Below are 22,307 nucleotides of genomic sequence, written 5' to 3' on the forward strand. Positions count from 1 at the left end.
AACAGCGATTTTTTCTGCAGAGGGAAGGGGGGAACCAGAGAAGATGCTGGTGTCCAGGCAGTGGCAGGAGGACACTGGCACCAGCTGTGTGCCTGAGCAAACCAAACCACTGGACCCTCCACCCCAGGGGCCTCACAGTAGATCAAGGCCCACTGCAGGGTGGACAGTAGGGGCCAGTCGTGGTAGGGTGTGTTGGGGCTCAGCACAGTGCCCGCTCACAGTGGATGCTCACCCACTCACAGAGCCTGGGACAGCGTTACTAATCCAGGCCCTGGGGATGGCTGAGGATGTGGGGCTTGGGGTCCTGGGTCTGACCACTTCACTTCCTGGATGGGAACCCAGGAGTAAATGGGCCACAGCGCACAGCTCTAGACATTCTGCTGAGTGAAATAAGCCAGACACAAAAGGACACACTATGATTTCACTCATAGGAGGTGCCTAGAATAGTTAGATTCATAAAGACACAAAGTAGAAGGGTGGTTGCCAGGACCTGGAAGAAGGAGTATGGGAGTTAGCATTTAACAGGAACAGTTTCTGTTTTGCAGGATGAGAAAGTTCTGGAGACGAAGGTGGTGGATGATTGCACAACCATGTGAATGTACTTAATGCTACTGAACTATACACTTAAAAATGGTTGAGATGGTAAAATTGTTATTTTACCACAATTTAAAGTTTTTTAAAAATAAGAAAAACAAAACAAACCACATACCTCCTCCAGGGAGACCTCTCTGATTGCTAGTCAAGTCATCTAGCTGGGCTGGTATTACTCTGTGGTGGCTCCAACTGCCCAAGACTGCCCCATAAGAGAGATGGCGTTGCCAGATGCCCTGCCAGGAGTCTTGGCATGCAGCAGCCCCTCCTTGCCAGGCACTGAGAGGGACCAGAGTCAAGACCTTGCTCCCAACCTGGGCAGTCTAGGAGATGACTGAAAGGCCAGGATGCAGGGAGGGGCTGCCAGGCTGTCAGCTCCACCCATCGTTCACCAAGACCCTGAGGGTGCAGGGGGCCACTGCCAGGGAGCAGGGGCAGCTTGACTCTGGGTTCCCACCAACTTCCCTGCATCAACATCTGGCAAATGTGTCTACAGCTGTGCAGCTGCCGGAAACGCCTCCTCCAGCCCCTCCTCCAAACACACTGGTCCCTCAAGGACAGCCTTCTGAGGAATTTATGGGGTCGTCCTGAGTATTTCAGGGCAGATCTCTGGGGGACATCCTCCACCACATGTGAAGGAGGACAAATGTTCCCGCTGCTAAGAATAGCTTGGCCAGCAACAGCCTTCAGGGCTAGGAGCCCACCCACTCAACAACAGGCCCCCTCTCTGTACCCCACCCCATCCCTGGCCTCCAGATTCCATCTCCCACACGCCTGGCCCGGGAGGCCTCTCCTGCCCCCTAGGTGCCAGGCCAAGAGGGAACAGTCCATTTCGATCAGCTCTTTGCAATGCTCCAACGTGGATCACAGGAGCCCCTCGGCATCCCTGAGGGCTTTCGTTCATCAGTTAGTCTCTGATGATGGAGCAATGATAGAGAATCCAAAGGGCCCTCCAGCCCCTGCAGCCAGGAGTTCCAGATGCGAACAAAGGCTTCAGTGCCCAGGACTGGCGAGCATTCCCCTGGGATCTGATTATCAGTTTGTGGAAGGAGCGAGACTAACAAGGCTCCAGGGGAGAGGGTCCCAAGCCAGAAACAAGGAGGGGAAAAGAGGAAGGAGGGCAGACCGAGAATGCCATACCCTGATGAGAACACACAGGGCCAGACTGGAGTCATGCCAAGCAGGGAGGCAGGTGGTGGCTGTCATGTGTGAAAGGACACAGGAAGGGGGTGGCTGCCGCTCAGCCCCAGCTGGGGGGCACATCATAGATGCTCAAGACTATGGCCCAAGGGATCACAGCTTCCAAGTGTTTCAGGCAAAGAAAGTCTGATTTTGAGACACCCCTCAATTTACAATTTTTATTTCAAAAACATGGACTATAAACCCAACCCAATAAATCAGTCTGACATCCAAATACAGCCCGTGGGCTGCCAGGAGGTGACCTGTGGCTTCTGACATGTGGTCAGTTGAAAGCCACAAGAGACAGCCCAGCGAAGCCCAGCGGGCGGGGGGGGGGGGGGGGGGGCAAGGAGAGTGACAGGCAGGAATGTTCTCCCAATGGCTTGGAGGGGGACCAGAGAAGCCCCTAATTAAAACAGGGAGTGGGAGGGGCTGAAGCCACTTACCCAGTGCACATTCAGTAACACCCCCACTCTAAAGAACACACACTGGCTGTGAAGGGGGGACTGGACAGGGACCCCAAGCTGGCTCATCTCCAACACATGCAGTGAACTGGCTGTGGCCAGTAGCTGCTGTCTCCCTGCCCACCCACTCCTTGCAAACTGCACCCTCATGTCTCTTGGGTTACAACCGCCCTGTGCCCTCCAACCTGGATTCGGAAGGAAGCTGATACACACACACCCCCCCCCCCCCCCCCCCGCTTCCCAGGTCCAGGCAAGCAGCATACTCTCAGCAGAGCCCCAGCACTACCACTACCAGGGCCACCATCACTGCTTTTAACTCTTAACCTGAGCCCATAAAGCTCACTCTGACTTTTGTTGTAGTATCGGGAATAACAACAGGATTCCCTTCAGCTGGGCTGCAAGGTTGTGATGATTTGTTTTAGGCTACCAGGGACTGGACATGGGGAGCACCTCAATCACCTGAACCCCTAGATCCAACTGTGCCTAAAGCTTATGCTGAGGCTTTTGTGCTAAATGTGGGAAGAGCAGGGAGTCTGCCAACTGTAACCAAAACACCTAATAGCAACCCCTGAAAACCCAGATTCTAACCCATGAATCTCCCTGGAACCATATTTATATTTCTACCCTCCCTCTAGTGTCCCCCCCCCCCCCCGCCCGCCTGCGTGGGGAGGGAGCTCTCCCAGGCCAGCCAAGGAGGAGGCAAGAGAAGTGAGACGGGAGCCTAGGACAGACTCAGCCTGGGAGGAAGGGGTCCGGCAGGAGCCTGGCATAGGAAGCATATCCTGGACCAGTCCTGAGCCATCAGTCGCCCAGGGTGGGACCCAGCAGGCAGCAACTTTGCAGATAAAGACTGCCCCTCCTAGCTAACTCAGATCTGGGTTGCCCCTCAGCAGAAAGCACACCCCCACCCACCAAGCCCCAGGCGGTATATGTTGGCTCTGGCCTCTGTTTCTGAAGGGATTTCTGGAGGAAAATACCAAGCTGGCGAGTGCTACTCTCTCTCTCTCTCTCTCTCTCTCTCTCTCTCTCTCTCTCTCTCTCTCTCCCTCCCCCTCCCCATCTCTCCCTTCAGACAGGACCACAGTCCAGAAGCCAGGTCGTGCAGGCTGCATCCACAGACACACCCTGGGCCACATCCCTGCTGGAGCCCGCTGCCTGAGCTGTAGAACAGCAGTTGCTCTGGGCCTGGAGGGTGGTGATCAGGAGTCAAACCAGCAGCAGGTAAAGAGCCTGATCCCCCAATCCCTGACCCCAGAGGGTCCTCTTTTCCTCCCAACCTCCATGTAGCCACAAGTTAGTTACACTACCCTTTCACAGATAGGGGACTGAGGTTCTGGGGCCAAAGAAAGCTTTTCAGTGTTCCACAGGCAGGACAGGACCACAGGAAGATTAACAAATTCTACTTCCAGATTCCAGGTCCTGAGCAGTCCTGGTAACCAACTCAAAGTGAGCACCTTGCACTCATCAACATAGTTAATTGCTAACATGGTGCTCACTATCACCAGTTCATTTAATCATTACAATACCCATGGGAAACACAGTTGAGGCACAGAGAGGTTAAGTAACTTGCTGGAGGTCACAAAGTAGGCAAGTGACAGAGCCTGGATGGAAACCCAGACTAGCCCTCTCCAGCATCCACCTCTTATCCACTGTGTCCTGGGAGTCCATTGCCAGCGTACCCCAGCCTCCCTGCTCAAACTGGAGAAGACCCCTACCTCTCCCACCAGGGTGGTGTCAGGGTCTCATTGGTCTTGTAGCCAACATCACTGCTCATCGGTCCAGGTCAAGTCACTGGAGGTTGCCAGCTGGAGGCAACCACAAGTCATTGCTGATGGGCCACAGCCATCTCCATGTCCATCTGGCTAGCCCCCCCAGAGCTCGTTGCAAATCCCCACCCCTGGTCCCAGAAGGAGAAGGCGGCATCTTCAGTCCTCCCCCAACCCCCTGCTCTGTTACCTCCCTCATCAGGATCTGGAATCCTCCTTCCCAAAGCCCCTGCTGCCTTATTTCCCATCTCCCCACAACCCCACAGGTAAGGTCCATGAAGGCAGGAGCCATACCTGTTCTGTCTGCCACTGAGTTCCAGCTCAAGGCACACAGCAGGCCCTCCATAAATGCTTGTTGAGTCCACGAACACGGAGAGCATTATCGTAGACTCTAAGCCAAAGCTTGAAGGCCACTGTCTGAACATAGAAACTGAGGCTGAGAAGGGGTCTACTTAAAGTCAGATTTTGGGGTGTCACCTACACTAGGCCAGCGTGTCCCAAGAACTTACCCATGTCCACACTGCCTGCTCTCTTACAGCTTTCAGTGTGGTCAGGGCTCTGACCCCTTCCTCCTGGAAGCTGCAATGCCAGCCCACCCACTAGCCATGGCTAAGACTCTGAAGGCCATTACCACCACCGAGGGCTGTAGCCTGCCTCCTCTGGGCTTCAGTGTCTCCGCTTGTGAAGGACTCCTAGCAAAGGAGGCAGGTTAGGGGGCAGGGAGGTGCAGGGCAGAGGATGGCTGCAACCCAGGTGATAGATGAGTGGCCAGGCATGTGGGAAATGAGTGTTCAGGGCTTAGGGAAGGCTCAGCATGGAATCTGGGGAGCCTCTTGCCTCCAGGTTATATCCTCCTTAGCAGGGATGCCCAAGGAGGGAGAGCTAACGGCAGGCAGTAGGCAGGGTCGGGGATTTGTGGATTTGGGTTCTGGACCCTTCTGACAGGGCTGCCCACACCACTGGGCACAAAGCAGTGTTCTCAGCTATCCCAGCTACCTCACTAGGTCCTGGGCCATCAGCTTGGAATGGGGAAGAGTACCCCCCACGCCCCTTCCCCGGGGAGCGCTCCCTCCCACCTCCGAAGCACTGGCATCCCTGGCTGTGTTAGCTGGTCAGGGCTACGCATGTAACAAATGACCAGAATCCGGGTGGCTATAAAACAACAGAAATTTATTCTCTCCCAGGTCTGGAGGCCCAATGTCCAACATCAAGGTGTGGGCAGGCCACAATCCCTCCGAAGGCTCTGGGGCAGGATCCCTCTTGCCTTCTCCAGCTTCTGGCCACGTCACCCTGGTCTCTGCCCGTCTTCACACAGCATCCTCTGTGTGCCTTCTCTTCCGTCCCTCATCAGGACACTGGTCACTGAATACAAGGCTCCCTCGGGGAATCCAAATGACCTCATCTCAAGAAACGTCTGCAAAGACCCTCTTCCCAAAGCAGGTCACATGGGAGAGGAGTCGGGTATTAATGCCTGTGTTTATCTTTCTGGGGGGCTGCCGTTCACTCCGTGACACAGCAGCCTTTCCTGATGCCACCCCCTGACAGGGAGCTTGCTTCCTGCCGGGGCCCACCACCAAACCCTGGGCAGGAGCCCCCACTATGTAAACAAGGAAACTGAGACACAGAGAGAAGCCACAGGCCCAGAGTCTGAGCCCACTTGCTCTGAGCAGTCCTACCACAGGAGCTGCTGGGCACAGGGGCCTCCCTCACGTTTACAGGAAGCGAGGGACTCTCACACCCACGCCTCCAAGAGAGGGCCAACCAGGGATGACTCACCCTCACTTCACAGGCCAAGAAGAGGCGCAAAGTGGTTCAGCCAGGGAGCTGAACAAACTCTGAATCTGTTTGCTCCTGTGTCAAAGAGAAGCAGATCCCACTCCTGGAGGATGAAACAACGTCCTGCAAGGACAGCACGTCCGGCCCCCGATAATCAGCACCTCTCTATTTATTACCCACTGGGGCCCAGCCTACACAGCTGCCCGCCCAGCCTCCAACCCCAGCAGAAAGGGCCCATTATGACATCACAGGCCGGGAATTATGTTATTAGCCTGGGAAGGAGGCTGGACCCGGGGACAAAAGGCTCATTGTTATGCAAATGGACAACTAGGATTGGGGGGCAGCTCCTCCAGCCTTCTAGCTTCTGAGCCAGGCTGAGAAATCAACTCCAGGCCTTCCAGAAGAATTTGGGCATCTCTTGGCCTCAGATTGGATAAGTAGGGCTCGCTCAGAGTGGGAAAGGGGCCCTTTTTCGCCTGGCTGCTTACAAAATGCCGTTTACCTACTAATACTGGGTGCCTGCAGCTGTGTGTCTTTGGGCGAGATGCTCACCTCTCTGTGACTCAGAGCGTTGTTAGAAGAACTCCATAAATTAACATGTGTGCAGTGGTTGCCCTGCTTCATCAGCCCTCAATACACGAAGCTTATGCCCCATGTCACCAGGCCCCCCTCTTGCCTTGCTCACAACCTCCACCTCTCTGACTTTATCTAGGAGATGCACACCTTCTGGAGGTGTAGTTGCTACAGGGCACTCTTGAGCACAAACACAAGAACTGCTTTTCAAAGGACTCTAATATACCCTGAGTCCCCAAAATGCATTCTCAGCCCTCAGATGCAGAACTTCTGGGATGATATGGACCTGAGTCTCCCTAGCCAGAGCCTTCATGGGTGTGACTTGCCTGGAGGCACAGCTGAAGCACTTCCATCCCCAGAAAGGCCTCATTCACTGCAAGGGGACAGGCCCAGATCCACAGCCCGTGGGGGACGCTGAGTCAGGCACAATCATTTGCAGAGCACCTGTGACATGCCCAGCACTAGAGATACTGCAGTGACCAAGAGGAACAAAATCCTGGGTGAAGGGGTTAGGGGGACATGGCAATAGACACATGATAAATCCCAAGTGACAATGGTACAAGGGGGCAGGAGTAACTTTGGGGAGGTCAGGGCCCTGCTCAGAAGGCCACATTTGAGCAGAGGCCTGAGGCAAGAGTGTTGCAGAAAGAACATACAACAAGTACAAAGGTTCAATGGCAGGACCATGATCGGAGTTTCCAAGAAACAGTCAAGATGCTCATGAGGCTGGAATGTCCCCAACTCAGCCCACTCCCTGCCCTCCAGGCTCTGCCCAGAAAAGCCCAGAACCTGAGATCCTGAGCTATGAGTGGTGCTCCCCGAGCCTCAGACACAGCCTCCATTATTGGACATGATTGTGGATACCCTTCCCGACTCAGCCCCAGCAGGGCTTGCCAGTACCCTGTCCCCAGCCTGGGATGGTCTGGAACCCTCCCAAATCCTTAGAAATAAAGCAAGCCCTGCCTGGACCTCTGGGGACACTTGAAGGCCCAAGCCCAGTTACTAGTCAGTTGTAAGGGAAACAAAAACCTGTAAGCCCTCTCTCAGGAGTCTCCAGAGATGTGTCTAGCCTCAGATTAGCTTTGGCTGAACAGAAACGCATTTCTCATGCTTAAGCACCAGCTGGGGATAACCCAACTCACTCTAGGGTGAGCTAGTTACATCCACCGTGGAGGTGCGAAGGGGTCCAAGAGAAACCAGTACCTTGCCACAGGAAACAGCAAGAAAGGAAAAAATGCAGCCCAGAGGACAGAGAGCAAGGAGGAAAGAGGAAGCAAGTGTGGCTATCACAGGAGTGACCCCACGGGCCTCAGAGGTGGCTGAGAGGGGGCAGACTCTGGGAGGGCCCAGGAAGTCAGAAGAATGAGAGGTCCAGAGGTCAGGGCTCTCTGGTTTTCACAGTTCATGAGCCTAGCCAACACCGCCCATCCCAGCCTCCAAGCCCAGCCTACAGGTAACGACAGGAGAAGAGGAACCAGGGCTCACAGGCTCTGGCTAAGGTCAAGTCTAGCCCCAGCCCTTACAAACTCTGTGCTCTTGGGTGGGTCACCTGACCCAAGCCTCAGTGTCCTCGTCTAAGAAGCAGAGATCATATAGCACCCTCCCATGTCTCGGCCAACTCAGGTGTGGAATGAGTCAGCGAGGGGAGAAACACAGTAATCGCATCAGGGATGATACTCAAAGAGCACCCCCCACGCAGCACTGGGCACACACCAGTGCCTTTCTTAACACCTTGCATGTCACCTCATTTCACCTTCCCTCACGCCCCACAACATACCAAATGTTATCCCCAGTTTACAAATGAGGACTGAGGCCTGGAGGGGCCAAGCCACTTGCTCTAATGCACACAGCTACCAACAGGCAGATCTGAATTCGAACCCAGGACAGCCTGGCCTTGAGCCTCTACTCTTTGTCTCCCTAGATCACTATAGATTCATAGACAGCCATAAGAAAAAAGAAAGCTTGACCCTGCGTATCCTCAGCCACCCTCCCCCAATGGGAACGTCCCTAGAGAAGCCCATGTCAGGACCAGAAGATTGACATTGACACAATTGACCTAATTCAGACCTCGCTGTTTTACATGCACTCATTTGTGTGTATATGAGTGTGTGTTGAGCGCTATGCACCTGCACCTCAGAGCAGATGGGAGGGGCGTCAAGTCACTGAAACTCTCAGGGCAGGGCTGGGACACCCACAACCCAGCTCTGCAGCTGACCCAAATAGGTCAAGCAAGGTGACACTCATGGGGCCCCCTGCTACAGAGGCTTTCCCAAGGTCCCCAGGAGAGGCTGGAGGACAACCGGACAGCAGGCAGCTGGTGTGGACCGCCTGGACACCTGGGGAACTCCCTGCGGGCTCCTGCTGGCCCAGGAGGAGAAGCCCTGAGCCAGCCACCGGCCCAGCATCCGGTGTCACTTACAAACACAGGATGACTGCCACCCTCAGCGGGAGAGCCAGCCCTGCCTGCCCAACCCCCATGCCACGCCAGGCAGTAGGGGTGCCTGGCCCCTGCTTGGTGGGGGATGGAGCAAAACAAGCACACACTGGGACAGCTCCAGGGCGCCCAGCCCAGGCCCAAATGCAAACAGAGCCTGGGGCTTGAGGAAGGACCCTCTCCGCCTCGCCTCCCGTGATCTACACCGTGGTTTCCAAATCTACAGGGTTCTCGACAGAGAAGAAAGGAAATATCGGTGAAGCCCAAGGTATAGCTAACTTAAATCCAAGCTTATGGTCTACACTAAAGGAGCCTCCCCACACCAGCCCACAGGGGCCCTGCTCAGGCAAGTCTTGGCTCCCCACCACCACCGTGCACCTGCAAGCCACTCCCGCTGTGTGGAGTTCTGTGACCTCACACCTTACACGAGGGGCAGCGCGGGGCCACCTTGAGCCACACAACCACTTCTGGGGTGGAGACAAATGGAGGGCCCATTTGCCAGAAAACTGAGGCTAGGAGATGTGAAATAATCTGTCCAAGGCCAGACACAGCCATGAAGTGTTTCACTGGGATGTGAACCCCAGTAATCTGGCCCCAGAGGGAACCAGGAGGCTGCAGCTCTCTCTCACCTCATCCCAAAGCCTGAGTGATCCCCCCCCCCACCTATTACCCCATTTTACAGACAAAGGAACAGGCTCACACAGGTGAGGCAAGACCACCCAGTGTAAAAAAGGGATGGAAACAGGATTCAAACTCAGGTCCATGGCAAATGAGAGATGCCATCTTGGGAAGCCAGCCCTCCCTGGCCTGGGCTCCAGGCCCCCACGAGACGTCCCGCTACCTCCCAACGGTCCTGGCGCACCCAGACCTCAGGACAAATCCCTCCCTCATCCCCTGTGCCTGCAACTGAAGGCTCCTTGTGAGCTCAGGAAGCCCTTCCAACTTTCCAGTGTTTATGCCGGCTCCTCGCTGCCAGGTCCCTGGGCAAGCCTGGGCTGGTGGCGCTGATTTCAAACCAGACATGGGCACCCGGCCAAGCGCCACCGCGGTGGGAGCGGGCGCCGGGGCAGCCGCAGCGCTGCCTGCACCTGGCTCCCCTCTCCTGCCCCCTGCAGCCAGGGAGCCCATCACCCAGATCCCGAGGCCCCCAGCCCACCCCCACCCCGCAGCCACAGCGCCAGGAGCACCCCGATCCCTCGGCCCTGCCCGCTCTCCTGCAAGGAAGTGTGCACCCCGGTTCCGGGCAGCTCAGTCCGCACCCCGCACATCCACCCCGGCGGCCAGACGGCGGCCACAAGCCCTTCCTGCAGGGCGCCCTGCTCCGGACCCCAGCCACTCGGTCCACTGCGACCGCCGGCCCTGCGTCCCCCAGCGCCACCCCGCCATCGCCACCCGCCCGACACAGGGCCGGCCACCTGAGGCCACCGTGGCCAGGGTGAGCCCGGCGGCCCCCGGACAGATGCCCCGGTGCCTCCCGGTCTTTGCCCACCCCTCCTGGGCCACGACCTGGACGCTCTGCGACTCCCTGCCCACCACCAAGCCCAGAAACTTCTCTTACCAGAGCACATGACCAGCCTTCCACTCACGTCAGCTCCCAACACAACTTGAAGTAACTCTCCCACAAAAAAAAAAAAAAGAAAGAAAGAAAAAGAAAAAGAAGTAAAATGTGCCAGCAAGTGGGTCAGCGGAGTCCACACACACAGACTGTTCTGCTGGCTTCCAGAAGACACCCGGTGTCCGACATCAAAGCCATCCTTCCTGCGGCCGACGCGGAGAGCGGCCGCTCGCCTTCCCGCGAGACTACGGGCGCCCGGGCCGAGGAGGCCCCGCGGCCAGGCCCAGCCCCCGCGCCCCCTCCCCCGGCCCGCTGCCCCCCACCCAGCCCGCAGCCCCAGGCCCACCAGGCACGAGCCGCGGCCGCCGACCCGGCGGGGCCAGAGCTCGGTGTCGGGCCTCCGCGGTCCCTCCTCGCCTCCTGCCACTCCGGGCCTATAAACACAGAGAATTACATAAGTCCACTCCTCTTGTTCGGAAGCCAAAAGTACTCGCTTTTTCTCCCAGCCTTGGCAGTAAGTAATAATTCCTCATCGCCATGGTAACCCTGGCGGGCTTCCAGCCGACACTCAGGAGCTGAAACGCTGGGAGGCCTTTTTATAGCTTGGTAGAAAAACCTCTTCACTATTCCCTCCTCGCGGGCGAAAGCGAGCTCCGGCCCGAATTCTCCTACTTCAACGGGCTTCCTCCGGCCCGACCGTCCTCCCGGGAGCCGGACCTGCCCGCCTCCTCCCCGGAGGGCCTGGCCAGGACCCAGAGCCGCGGCCCGGTCCCTCCTTGGCCTCCAGAGTGACATGGCGGAGGAGCAGGCTCTGCCTCAAAAATATTTCTGCCCTACTTGTAATCGCAGGAGAAGCAAACATGACCCGCTCGCATCGCTATTCTGAACGAGGGTCATCTCGGTGACAGGCCCAGAGGTGAACAAAGCCACCCCCCCCACATACACACACACACGCACACGCACACCACACGCACACGGGCCAAAATGGATGCTCTGGTGGTCAGCCAGGGGTCTGAACCTTGGCCGCAACCGGCTGTATGACTCAGAAACAAGTCTGAGCTCCTCTGGGTGTCAACTTCCCATCTGTAGCAGGGGCAGGCTGGGCTCCGCTTCCCACAGTACTCCCTGCGGTGGCCACCAAGGGAAGCGGCTGGATCCCCTGGGGGGTCTCCAGATTCACGCCCCCACCCCCTAGCAACCAGAACTCGAGGCCCCAGGACATTTGCCCAAGATGGCATCCCCAGGGATGACTAGGGGAGGGAAGGGGGTCCCCCGGGGATGTGGGGCAGGACGCTGTAGGCAGGAAGCACAGCCAAGGTCTGGAGGCAGGACCACGTCCAGCGTGTTGCAGAAGCAGAGAGGAGGCTGGAGTAGATACAGTGAGGCAGAGAGAGAAGATGAGGTCAGGGGGTAACAGGAGCAGAGGGGGAAGTAGGTCAACAAGACACTGGGCAGGTCACTTAACTCCGCAGACTGGAAAGGCTCCCAAGGGCAATCATGACAATGACCCTGGCAGGCAGTGTACAAGGTGCCCAGCACTGCATAGGGCACTTCACCTGTGAGCTCATCTGTCCTTGCCACAGCCTGACAAAAGGCCAGTGCGCTTCTGAACCCCAAAACACAGAGAAGGAAATGGGCCCAAAGAGGTTAAGCAGGCTGCCCAAGGTCATACAGCTGGAAATTGGCTGGGCTTGGGTTTGAAAAGGGCAAGCCTGGCCCGCACTCATCCTGCCACGTGGTACAGTCCATAAGGAGCTACAGAGGGTCTGGGGCAGATCGGATTTACACAAGACCAAGGCCTATGGCCACTGGCCTAGCGAGGGGGTCAGCGTGGCTGCCAGGAGACCAGTAAAGAGGCCCTACAGGGGCCATATAGTGTTGACTTTTGTCAACTCACCCTCCCGCCTTTCCCAAGGCAACTCCCTTAGAGTGTTAGGGGAGGGCTGCTAGGACCTGCCCTGAAAGCCACGATGGGGACCTCACTCCTCCACAGCCTCGAAGATGGGGAAGCTGAGCCACAGAGAGAGATAGGCAATACAAAGCCACATTTTTACTCCCCAGATCTGGCGGCTGTCTCCTGCCTGTTGGCTCTCATTGTAACTGTCAGATCACAAAACCCAGGAACGGGTGAAACCAGCCCCACCAAAACACGGCCAGGAAGCGGAGCCTGAAGCAGCAGCAGCAGGACTCACGGGTTCCTTTTGTTCTTTTCTGTTTGTTTTGGACACAGGCTTGGACCCAAACCTTCACAGAAGCTGGCCCGGGAACCAGGAGGAACGCATCCACACCCCCACCAGAGCTATTTATGCTTGTGGCAGGTTCAACACTGGGCCGTGTCATTCCACGGTCACTTCTCCGTCTTGTGCCCGAGATGCTGGGCCATGGACAATTTGTTGAGTGACTTCATGAACATGGCAAATCATCACCAACCAGAAACAGTGACATGCAGGTCCCTCTAGACAAAAGAACCTGAGCGTATGTTCAGAGTAAGTTAGCAAGGGGTCCACTGCCTGGCAAAGGAACACCTCATTCTCCCAAGACTCTGACAGAGACTGTCCCCAGGAAGCTGTCTGCGGGACAAAGCTTTGCACACCGGGAAAGATCAGTGAAGAATTTAACAAGACACGCTTTGGTGGAAGCCATGGAGGCATAGGTGGAGAGGCAAAGGGGTCCCCGAGAGGAGGCAGGAAGGACTCTCTGCAGGCATCACTCTGCTTGGCTGTGAAATGGGGACATGCTGCCTGCTGCCTCTCTCAGGGTCAACAGAAACCATACCTGCTGTGGTGCTCAGGGAACCACAGGATCTGGCCCCAGTGGAAGGGACCCCCCCATACACTCCCTCCCTCCCCACAGAAGCAGAATTGGAGCTGAGGGAAGAGAAAGAAAGAGCAAAAGAAAGGGGTGCCTGGGGGGCATCTGCCTTCAGCTCAGGTCATGATCTCAGAGTCCTGGGATGGAGCCCCACATCAGGCTCCTTGCTCAGCGGGGAGCCTGCTTCTCCCTCTGTCTGCTGCTCCCCCTGCTTGTGCTCTCTCTCTCTCTCTGTGTGTCTCTCTAATAAATAAATATAAAAAAAGAAAGAAGAAAGAAAGAAAGAAAGAAAGAAAGAAAGAAAGAAAGAAAGAAAGAAAGAAAGAAAGAAAGCTAGAGACGTGAGCCTGTTCCCACATTCCTTCTCCTATCCCGCAACCCAGCACTCAGAGCCCGCACAATGGGACAGGAGGATGCAGCCATAAAAAGGAAGGAAGCAGTGACACCTGCCACAACGTGGGGGAGTCTCAAAAACATGACACGCCGTGCATGAGGTCATACACAAAAGGTCACATATTGTGTGATGCCACTGATATAAAATTTCCAGAACAGGCAGGTCCACAGACACGAGAAAGCAGGTGGTCTCCAGGGGCCGCGGGTAGGAGAAATGCAGGAATGGCTGAAAATGGCTTCTGGGTCTCCTCTAGAAGGTGATGAAAATATTTAAGAACTAGAGGAAGGTGTTGGTTGTGTTCAACATCACTTGGGAATTAAAAAAAAAAAAAAAACAATGAATTGTTTGCTTTAAAATGGTTAATTTTACATGATGTGAGTTTTACCTCTGTTCAATAAGCTAAGAGCCTCTGACCCCAGTCTGCCACCCAACAAACACATACAGAGGCCCTACTGTCCACCGAGGTGACTGGGCAGACAGAGGAGTTGAAGACAAAGACCCCTGCCCTCGTGAAGCCAACACGGGAAGAGGTCAGGAGTCAACAGCAGATGAAGATGTGATGTAATTCACGTAACAAATGGTTTCTGAAGTGGTGGCCATTCAGCAGCAGCCTGGCTGGAGAAGACAGACAGATGCGGAAACTTCTCAGCAAACAGGGTGCCAGGCAGAGGAAACAGCTAGAGCAAAGGCCCTGAGGCCAGGAGGCCACCGTGGCTGAGATGGCTGGTGAGAGTCCCAGGGTGCAGATGTACAAGGCCTAGGAGGCCACACACAGGTCTTTAAAATTCACAAAACTGCATCGGTGTCCGAGGGCGGCCGAAACAAACTGCAACAAACCTGGGGGCGGGGGGTGAGGGGGTAGCTCAAAGCAAGAGCTATTTATTCTCTCACAGCTCTGGAGGCCAGGAGCCCAAAATCCAGGCTCTGGGGAGGATCCTGCCTCACCTCATCCAGCTCATGGTGGCCCCGGGCGGTCCTCTGCTCCTTGTCTCTGCTCCCATCTTCAAAGGGCCTTCTCTGTGTATCTTCTCTTTTAAGGACTTCTGTCATCAGACTTTGGGCCCATCGTAATCTAGGATGATCTCATCTCAAGACGCTCGACTTGATCGCATCTGCAAAGACCCTCTGTCCAAACAAGGTCACATTTACAGGACCCAAGCAGACACAACTCAACCCACTACGTGATCAAGACTCGATTCGGCAGCATCAGATGCTTTGCTCAGCAACGTGCTGGGCCTCCCCTCTCCTTTCTGCACTGAGTCCAGGGAACCAGGTCGGAAAGTGCAGGGACAGGCCCATGGACCTCTCAAGGAATCCCCCCCAGGGACTCCACAGCCGGCCCTCTTGAGGCCGAAGCCAGCTAAAAGCAGACAGTGAGGAACCCAGACCCCCTTCCCTGAGAGAGGTGTCCATGAGCCACTTGCCAAAAGGCTTGCACAAAATGGACCTCCTTGACAGGGAGGCCAAAACGGGCCACAGCCTTAGCCCCAGAACGGAGGAGACTTTGCCAGACCAAGTTGCACTCTTCTTTCTCCACCATTTCATCCACCTACAGAAGCCATGTCCCGTAGGGCTCTTTTCCTGTGTGCTGTTTTTGTTTTACAAAGGGGCCGCCCCCACCCAGAGCAGCTGTGAGCTGCAGTGGGCAGGGCTAACTGCTCACTCATGTCCAAGTGCAATGCCATCCCGCAGCAAAGGGCACAGAGCAACTGGCGGATGGCTGCCTGTTCTGGAGCCCCGGGAGCCCACACCCCAGCAGCAGAGGAAGGAGGAGGTGTCGGGGAATGCTCCTGGCCTCTGCCAGCTGGATCTCAGGACCCAAACCAGGAAGGACAGATAATACCAGCCCAGGGGAACACACACACTCCCAACACACCAGGCACTGGGCAAACAGGCTTCCATGTGCTCCTTTATGCCTTAGGGCAATACTAAGGAGCACAGCCGACCCATTCTACAGATGGGGAAACCCAGGAACAGGGATGAAGCGACTTGCCCAGGTCGGGAAGCTAGAAGTGGCAAGGGTTAGAACACAGGGAATGTAGTACCTAAGCTTATGTCACTAACCCCGAGGATTTACGGCCCTCAGACTCTCAAACTCCACTGGAGGGCTCTAGCAGGGACTACTATGGCCTTGGGCCCCAACTTTTAGAAGTGGGATCTCCAGAGGCATTAAATGTGACTTCCCAAGCCCTGGGACTTTCTGTTACATTCCATGGGATACCCTGCCCCCAGATCATGAAGGGCAAAATACTTTGAGATGAAAGTCATCATTAAAAACAGAGGCCACAAAATGATGACAGCCAGCTGCAGCCAACAGGGAAGCTCTTTCCGGCACACGCAGTGTTTTTTAAAAATTAGGACATTGCTCATAAAATCCAGATTTCTAGCTGAAGAAGAAAATCAGAATATCCAGCATGCCAGTTAGCCACAATCCCCACCCCTCCCTTTTGCCTCATTCCCTTCTTTGATTGCATCTGGTTTGGGCCAACCCCTCCCCCCACCCCAGCCACCTCCCATAGCTGTTGAAAATAGCTGAACAAGTACTGAAGGTCTCACTCAGCAAGGATAACAAACAAGAGAAAGGAATGGCACTCTTGGGGCTTCAAATGACTCCTTCCCCTGCCTGGCTATACTGGTAGCATAAACCTACCTATAAACAAGGCCCACACAGAAGGAAGCAGAGCTGAGACACAGTCAGCTCCCCCAAGGCACAGTTTGAGCCACTGGATCCAGCCATGCCCGAACTTGTCGTACCCTGAACCTTGCCCTTGTGAGCACCTATCAATTCCTCCTTGTGGCCCAAACCAGCCTAAGTGTGACTCTACCACAACTCAGAAGTCCTAACCAATCACCTTTGGGTCTTCCCTCAATTGACACACTTGTCCAAGAAGGCCTGTCCTGAGCACAGACGAATTCAGACCTTATTATACCCCAGTGATAGCCTGAACTCCACATCATGACCCTTACCACCATCCATATCACCTGTTTTACTGACACTCTCCCTCTGGACACTAAACTCCTCAAAGGCATGGACAATGCCTGCTATTTCCATCATTCTGATCCCAGTGGCCTACCAACGTCCAGAACATTCCATGTGCCCAATAAATGTAAATTAATCAATGAACAAAAGAACAAACGGGAGAAGCAAAAGCCTTTAAACTTGGTTTCTGCCTTACATGTGAAAAGAATCCAACCTCCGAGGTCTATAGAACAGCCTCAGATCCAGAGAAGCATTCCTGCTGCCCCTGGCTCCATTCCAGCCATGTAGGCCTCCTCGGCATTCTTGAAACATTATGGCCTCAGGGCCTTTGCACAAACTATTCCCACACCTAGGACACTCATTCCTCTTCTTTTCATATGCCTGCTTCCTTCTCGTTGTCTAGGTCCCAGTTCCAATGCCACCTCCATCGAGACCACTCTTGATTCCTTGACCTAAAATGAGCCTCCCCACAAAACCAGCGTTGTCTCCCACCCTGCATTATCCCACAGCCAGCATATCCCCATCTTGGAATACCACATTTGTTTTGTGCACTGCCGATCTTCCTTTCAGCCCATGGGATCCACAAGGCGGGGCCCCGGCATCTTGTTTGCTGTGTATACATACCCCGCCCCACCCCCAGAAGGCCACTGGGACACCAGCCTGGCTGCAGGGAGGCAGAAAACAGACCCCTCAAATCCTGACCAGTCCCGCCCAGCCCAGAACAGCTGACGCATGCCTGAGAGCCCTACGTGGCATATGGAGCCTGTCCCATGGGTGGTGCAGCCCTGCCAAGAGATCTAGTCTGGCTCTAGGCTCAGGGGTAGCTACAGGTGACGCCTGCACAATCCCCACAATTAACAGCACGTGCACAGAGTCACTCTGCCTGGGTTCAAATCCCAACTCTGCCAGCGGTATGACCTTGGGCAAGTCACTTAACCTCTCTGTGCCCCCAGCTTCCCCACGTATAAAACAGAGCACTTACCTCACAGGGCTGCCATATGAATGAACATATACGACACACTCAGATCACAGCATGGCATAGAATAAATGGCCAGGAATCATTAGAAATTAAGTTAATGTCAGTGATGGTGGCAATGGTAAACCCTCGCATAGCACTAAGGCAGGCAAATGGTCAGGAAATGTTAGCTTTGGTAATAAACACAGTATTTGCTCTATGCTAGGTCTCGTTTGGAGTGTTGGAGTGTTTTACTCACACTGATTCCTCCAAGCTAAGTTCATTATTGCTCAACATGCCTGCTTCAGCCCTTCCAGGCAGCCTCTCTAGATTGCTCCATCCCCCAGAGCACCATGAAGATATACAACTCTTCATGTGAGTCTGTCCTCAATTCCTCTGTGTCCCAGGTTGCAGCAAGAGGGCAGGGAGAGAGCCCAAACCCCAGAACCTGAAGTCAGCACAGGGGAATGCATGCCCCAGGCCAGCCCAAACCACAGCCTCTGCCAAAAACACAGGCCCCATCTGGCTACATGAGCATTCCCCAGAAACCAAAGGGTGTTCCCTCCCTGCAGTCTGCAGGACAACTCCCCCAGAGAGGCCCAGGCATACCAAGGGCTCAGAATTCAGATGTCCCAAGACAGAGGGCAAACAGCGTGAAAGAAAAGATGTCAAGCCTGGCTGGCGGTCCGGGGTCTGCATGGACTGCATGTGATAACAACACCGCCCCCAGCCACCCCCACATCCCCAGAATGAAATGGGCACTGCTGGTCTCCTCTTCCCATCAGACAGATGGCTAACTGGACTCGCCATGGCCACCCAGCATAGCAGGGACCCCCTTCACTTCTCAGGCAAGAGAGGCAGCCCCTCCACAGCAGGTACTGAGGTGGTCTCCATTCCCCAAGCCAGGGGGGAAGGGCTGGTTAGAATGCAAGCCCAGCGCCACCCGCTATGACCTCACTCAGGTCCTGCCACCTCCTGGAGCCTGGTTCCATCATCTGGAAGATGGGTCTAATGATCATCAACACAGAGCCCCTGGCAGGGTGAGGAGTGTCCACAGTGCCAGCAAGTCAAAGCCACCAAAAGGGAAAGACAAGATCTAGAAAGAAGGTCATTTTAATTCAGCAATGGGCTTGCTTTGTCTTTAAATGAAAAACAAACATTTTTATTTTATGGTTCAGAATGGTTTCTGTTTGATTTATGGCAATCGTGGAAAGCATGACATAATCTTTTCAGCATTTAAAGCCTCGCGAGGCCTTGAGCCACCCTAAATTAGCATCTCCCTCAAAGGGATGTGCTGAGGAAACAACAGTAAATGCATAAAGCGCCCAGCACAGAGACAGCAGAAGTCCCACTCAGGATGACCTAGACATTGAGGCAGGAGAATGGGAAGGACGTGGGCCCCAGCATAGACAACCTGGGTTTGAATCTCACTGGCTGTGTGACCTCAGGCAGGTCACTTAACCTCTCTGTTTCTCAGGTTCCTCATCTATAAAATGGGGATGATAACAATCTCTGCTTTACAGGGGGTTTTGGAAGATTAAATTATAACATGTAAAGTGCAACAGGATTACTATTACAAACTGTGTTATTATTACTGTCATTTACAGCGATTACAAAGCTTGCGTAGGTTTTTAAACCTGACTGCAGGATGAAGACAAGTCTGCCTGGATCCCTGGCGCCAGGGGGGGCCCATCACCAGGCTCAATGGGAGCCCTGCAAGGCAGTGCCTCCCTCCTCCCTCCAGCTGGGGCAGGGATTACTGTCAGATGGAAGGAGACGCATGTTGGAGCCAAAGATTAAAAACAAGTACAATTATCGGGCAGGAATCCATCCATAATTATGAATTTGATGTAATTAGGCACCCCACTAACTTCATTACTTATTTATTTACGGGATTGCTTATTTAATTTACGGGCCTCCTTCCCCGAAAAGTCATCTTAGCTAACACCCCTCAGGTGAGGGAGGAGGAGGAGAAGGCTCCCCTCTTTGTCCTCATCCCCATTCCTGGGCTCTCGTATGTCATGCTCCTGCCTTGCCCCAAAAATAACTCCCGGAATGCCTGCGTGACTTTGCCCAAGACAACGGGATCACGCAAGGCCTGCCGTTCACGCTCAGCAGTGCCAGCAGACAGTGCCTGACCTGGAAGGCAAGGTACCTCTACCACACCCTCACTCAGCAGCAGAGGAAACCCTTGGGGAAGATGGGTGGTTCTTGTCCTGCCTAGCCATCAATTCCTGGCTCGACCCTCTGGACCAGCAAAGGCCCTAGTGCAACACATGGGCCTGGTACGCCCCGGCTCCAAGGAGGAAAAAGAGAACTCAACTCTCGCAGAAAACTTCAGATAAGTCACCTAACCGCTCAGAGCCCTCAGTTTACTCATCTGTAAAATGGGAGTGTAGAGAACAACTCCCACAGCTAGCTAACCCTAAAAACCCAACTGCTGCCACCCAGCATAGCCCTGGGTCTCTACCAATGCAGTAAGGGAAGAAAAAGCAGTTGAAGGCATAAAGGCTTGCTAGCTTTATTCCCAAGAGTCCCAAACTGGAAACAACCTCTATGCCCATAACTCATGAAGGGATAAATGAGCTGCAGCACATTCACATGTGGGCTATTATTACTCAGCAATAAAAAAGGACTTACTGGTACATCCCAAGACACAGATGAATCTCAGAAACATGCAGAAAGAAGCAAAACACACCAAAAAATGCATTCTTTATCATTTTATTCTGAAAAATCTAGAAGATTCTAGAGCTTCTGCGGTGGCAGATCGGTGGGTGCTTCTGGTGGGGTGCTCTGTTTTATACGTGGGGATTCTGTTGGGGTAGATGGAAACATCTTGATTGTTGTGGTTGTTATGTGAATGTTTTCAGTCGTCTGGACTTAACAGAAGTGAAGCCTTAAAATGGGTGCGTCTTATACTCCAGGTTAATCATGTCTCAATAAGGCTGATTTTTGTTAACCACAAGAGAGAAAGACATATGTATAAATCAACACCACTAACCCCACTTAGGTGCCCCCAGCGCTCCTTCCCCACTTCCCAGTCAGGTCTGCTGTTTCCCTCACTGTACATCCAAGTTGCCCCCATGGCCCTGAATTATGAGCCCTGAACAAGGAAGGTCACGGTTGCATCCCAGATTTATCCCTTCCTTGCTGGGTCATTTAGGGCAAATCACTTTGCCTCTTGCCTGTCAGGCTCCCCCTCTACAAAAGCAGCATTATAAATAGCACTCTCCTCAGAGAGTTATTGTAGAATAAAATGAACCGAGGTGAAAAGCACCAGCTGCAGGCTGTGGCATACAGCAGGGGCCTCATTATTGCTGCTGCAAAATGATGAATGAGCAAGCGCCAGGCCCAGTGTGGACAGGACCAGCCAGGGTTCTTGCCCCCACCCCACAACACACACAAGACCCCCACCAGCCAAGACGCCAGGTCTGGGTAGTGACCCCCACCACTGAAGGCTCCTGGCTGCCAGGGTTGCAGCATTTAACTGATGCCCAGTGTCCAGAACAGGACAAGGCTCCTCGACTCCACCCAAGAGAGCAGACACAAAAGAAGGGGGGCCCTATGGGAAGGGGCTGGCCCTGAGGGCGACACAGTACCCAAGAGGTCATTTGGGGACAGGAGCTGGCCAGCAGAGAGGATGTCCCGGGGGGAGGAGGGCATGTCGGTGGCCTGGCCATCACATGCACATTAACTGGGGTAGGACAAGGGTCACCCCAGAGCCCCCCATTTAGAAAAGAAAAAAGATAATAATAAAAGGATGACAGGGACTGGGGGGGGGGGTAGCTTCCTCGCCAGCTCACACGCGACTGCCCGCCAAGGGCGGCCCCTGCTCCCTGCTACCGTGTGAGTGATGGAGCGGGCAGGCGGCGCCTGGGAGCCATGGCAGGAGGGGGCATCCCTGGGGCCCGATTAGAGGGCCAGCCACAGGCAGACACGCTCAACTGTCAGCCTCGTCCTCCCAGCCCGCCATCAGAGGCACCATTAATTGCTGTCATTTGAGGGTGGCCTGTGGGGAAAAGGAGGGGGGTTGTGGGAAGGGGAGGAAAGGAGGAGGGGGTTATGGAGGGAGGAAGGGGAGGGAGAGATGGAGAGAAATGGAGTGAGGGGGGTGGGGAAGAAGGGGAAGGAAGGAAAGGAGGAAGGACAGCTAGCCCAAGGCAGAGAACCCCCAGACATTACTTCCTCCACCCAGTGGAGGAACGGGGACCCCGGCCAGCCGGGGACAAAGCTAGTGGACCCACCGCCCAAGTGGGACCAACAGGAGTTCCAAGAGGTGTGATCCTGCACGGCTGAGCCCCTCCAACCTTCCCCCCAGCCTCCCAACATACACACCTGGACTCTTGTCTGCCTGCAGGTTGCTGGGTCCAGATCTTCCTCCCCAGGGTACCCAGAAAGCCTGGCTACCCCAGTCCCTCATCTGCTTTCAGCCTCCACCCATACCCCCCACCCCCACCCAATCTCTACACCACCAAGCGCTACCTGGCAAGCCCCACCCACTCACTGCACCAGGGATCCTACAGCTCCTCCTCCTGGGATGCCGGAAGGAAGGCCCCCGGTCCCCGGGGTCAACCCCTACACCTGGCTCAGGGGCACGCAAACCAAATGCCACCTCCTCCAGTGACATGCACCAGCACAAAGATTCCAGAGCCGGGCTCCCCGGGTTCAAACCCTCCCTCTGCGGCTTCCATGCTTGGGGACCTCCCAACACCTTGCTGAGCCTTGATTTCCTCACCTACAGAACAGGACAACAACGGTCCCCAGGTCCCCAGGTCCCCATTTCGTGGGGTGGCTCTCAGGATTAAATGAGATAATCCCATGAGGTGCTT

At 54.8% G+C, this 22,307-nt stretch overlaps 1 protein-coding gene across 16 annotated transcripts in view; it reads right to left on the reverse strand.

The window, feature by feature from the left end:
- Positions 1-22,307, reverse strand: part of NCOR2 (nuclear receptor corepressor 2) — a 211,435-nt gene that overhangs the window by 156,105 nt on the left and 33,023 nt on the right. For 3 of the 16 annotated variants that reach the window (XM_055322408.1, XM_055322407.1, XM_055322393.1), the window contains exon 1: positions 10,342-10,617. The exons of 10 other annotated variants lie outside the window; for them this stretch is intronic. The gene's annotated coding sequence lies outside the window, so the exon portion shown is untranslated. Of the gene's footprint in view, positions 1-10,341; positions 10,618-10,684; positions 10,752-14,488; positions 14,645-22,307 lie in introns of those variants that run through there. 3 more of the 16 variants (XM_055322394.1, XM_055322395.1, XM_055322396.1) reach the window with 3 other exon arrangements.

The sequence above is a fragment of the Nyctereutes procyonoides genome, unplaced genomic scaffold (assembly GCF_905146905.1).
Source record: "Nyctereutes procyonoides isolate TBG_1078 unplaced genomic scaffold, NYPRO_anot_genome, whole genome shotgun sequence".
NCBI lineage: Eukaryota > Metazoa > Chordata > Mammalia > Carnivora > Canidae > Nyctereutes > Nyctereutes procyonoides.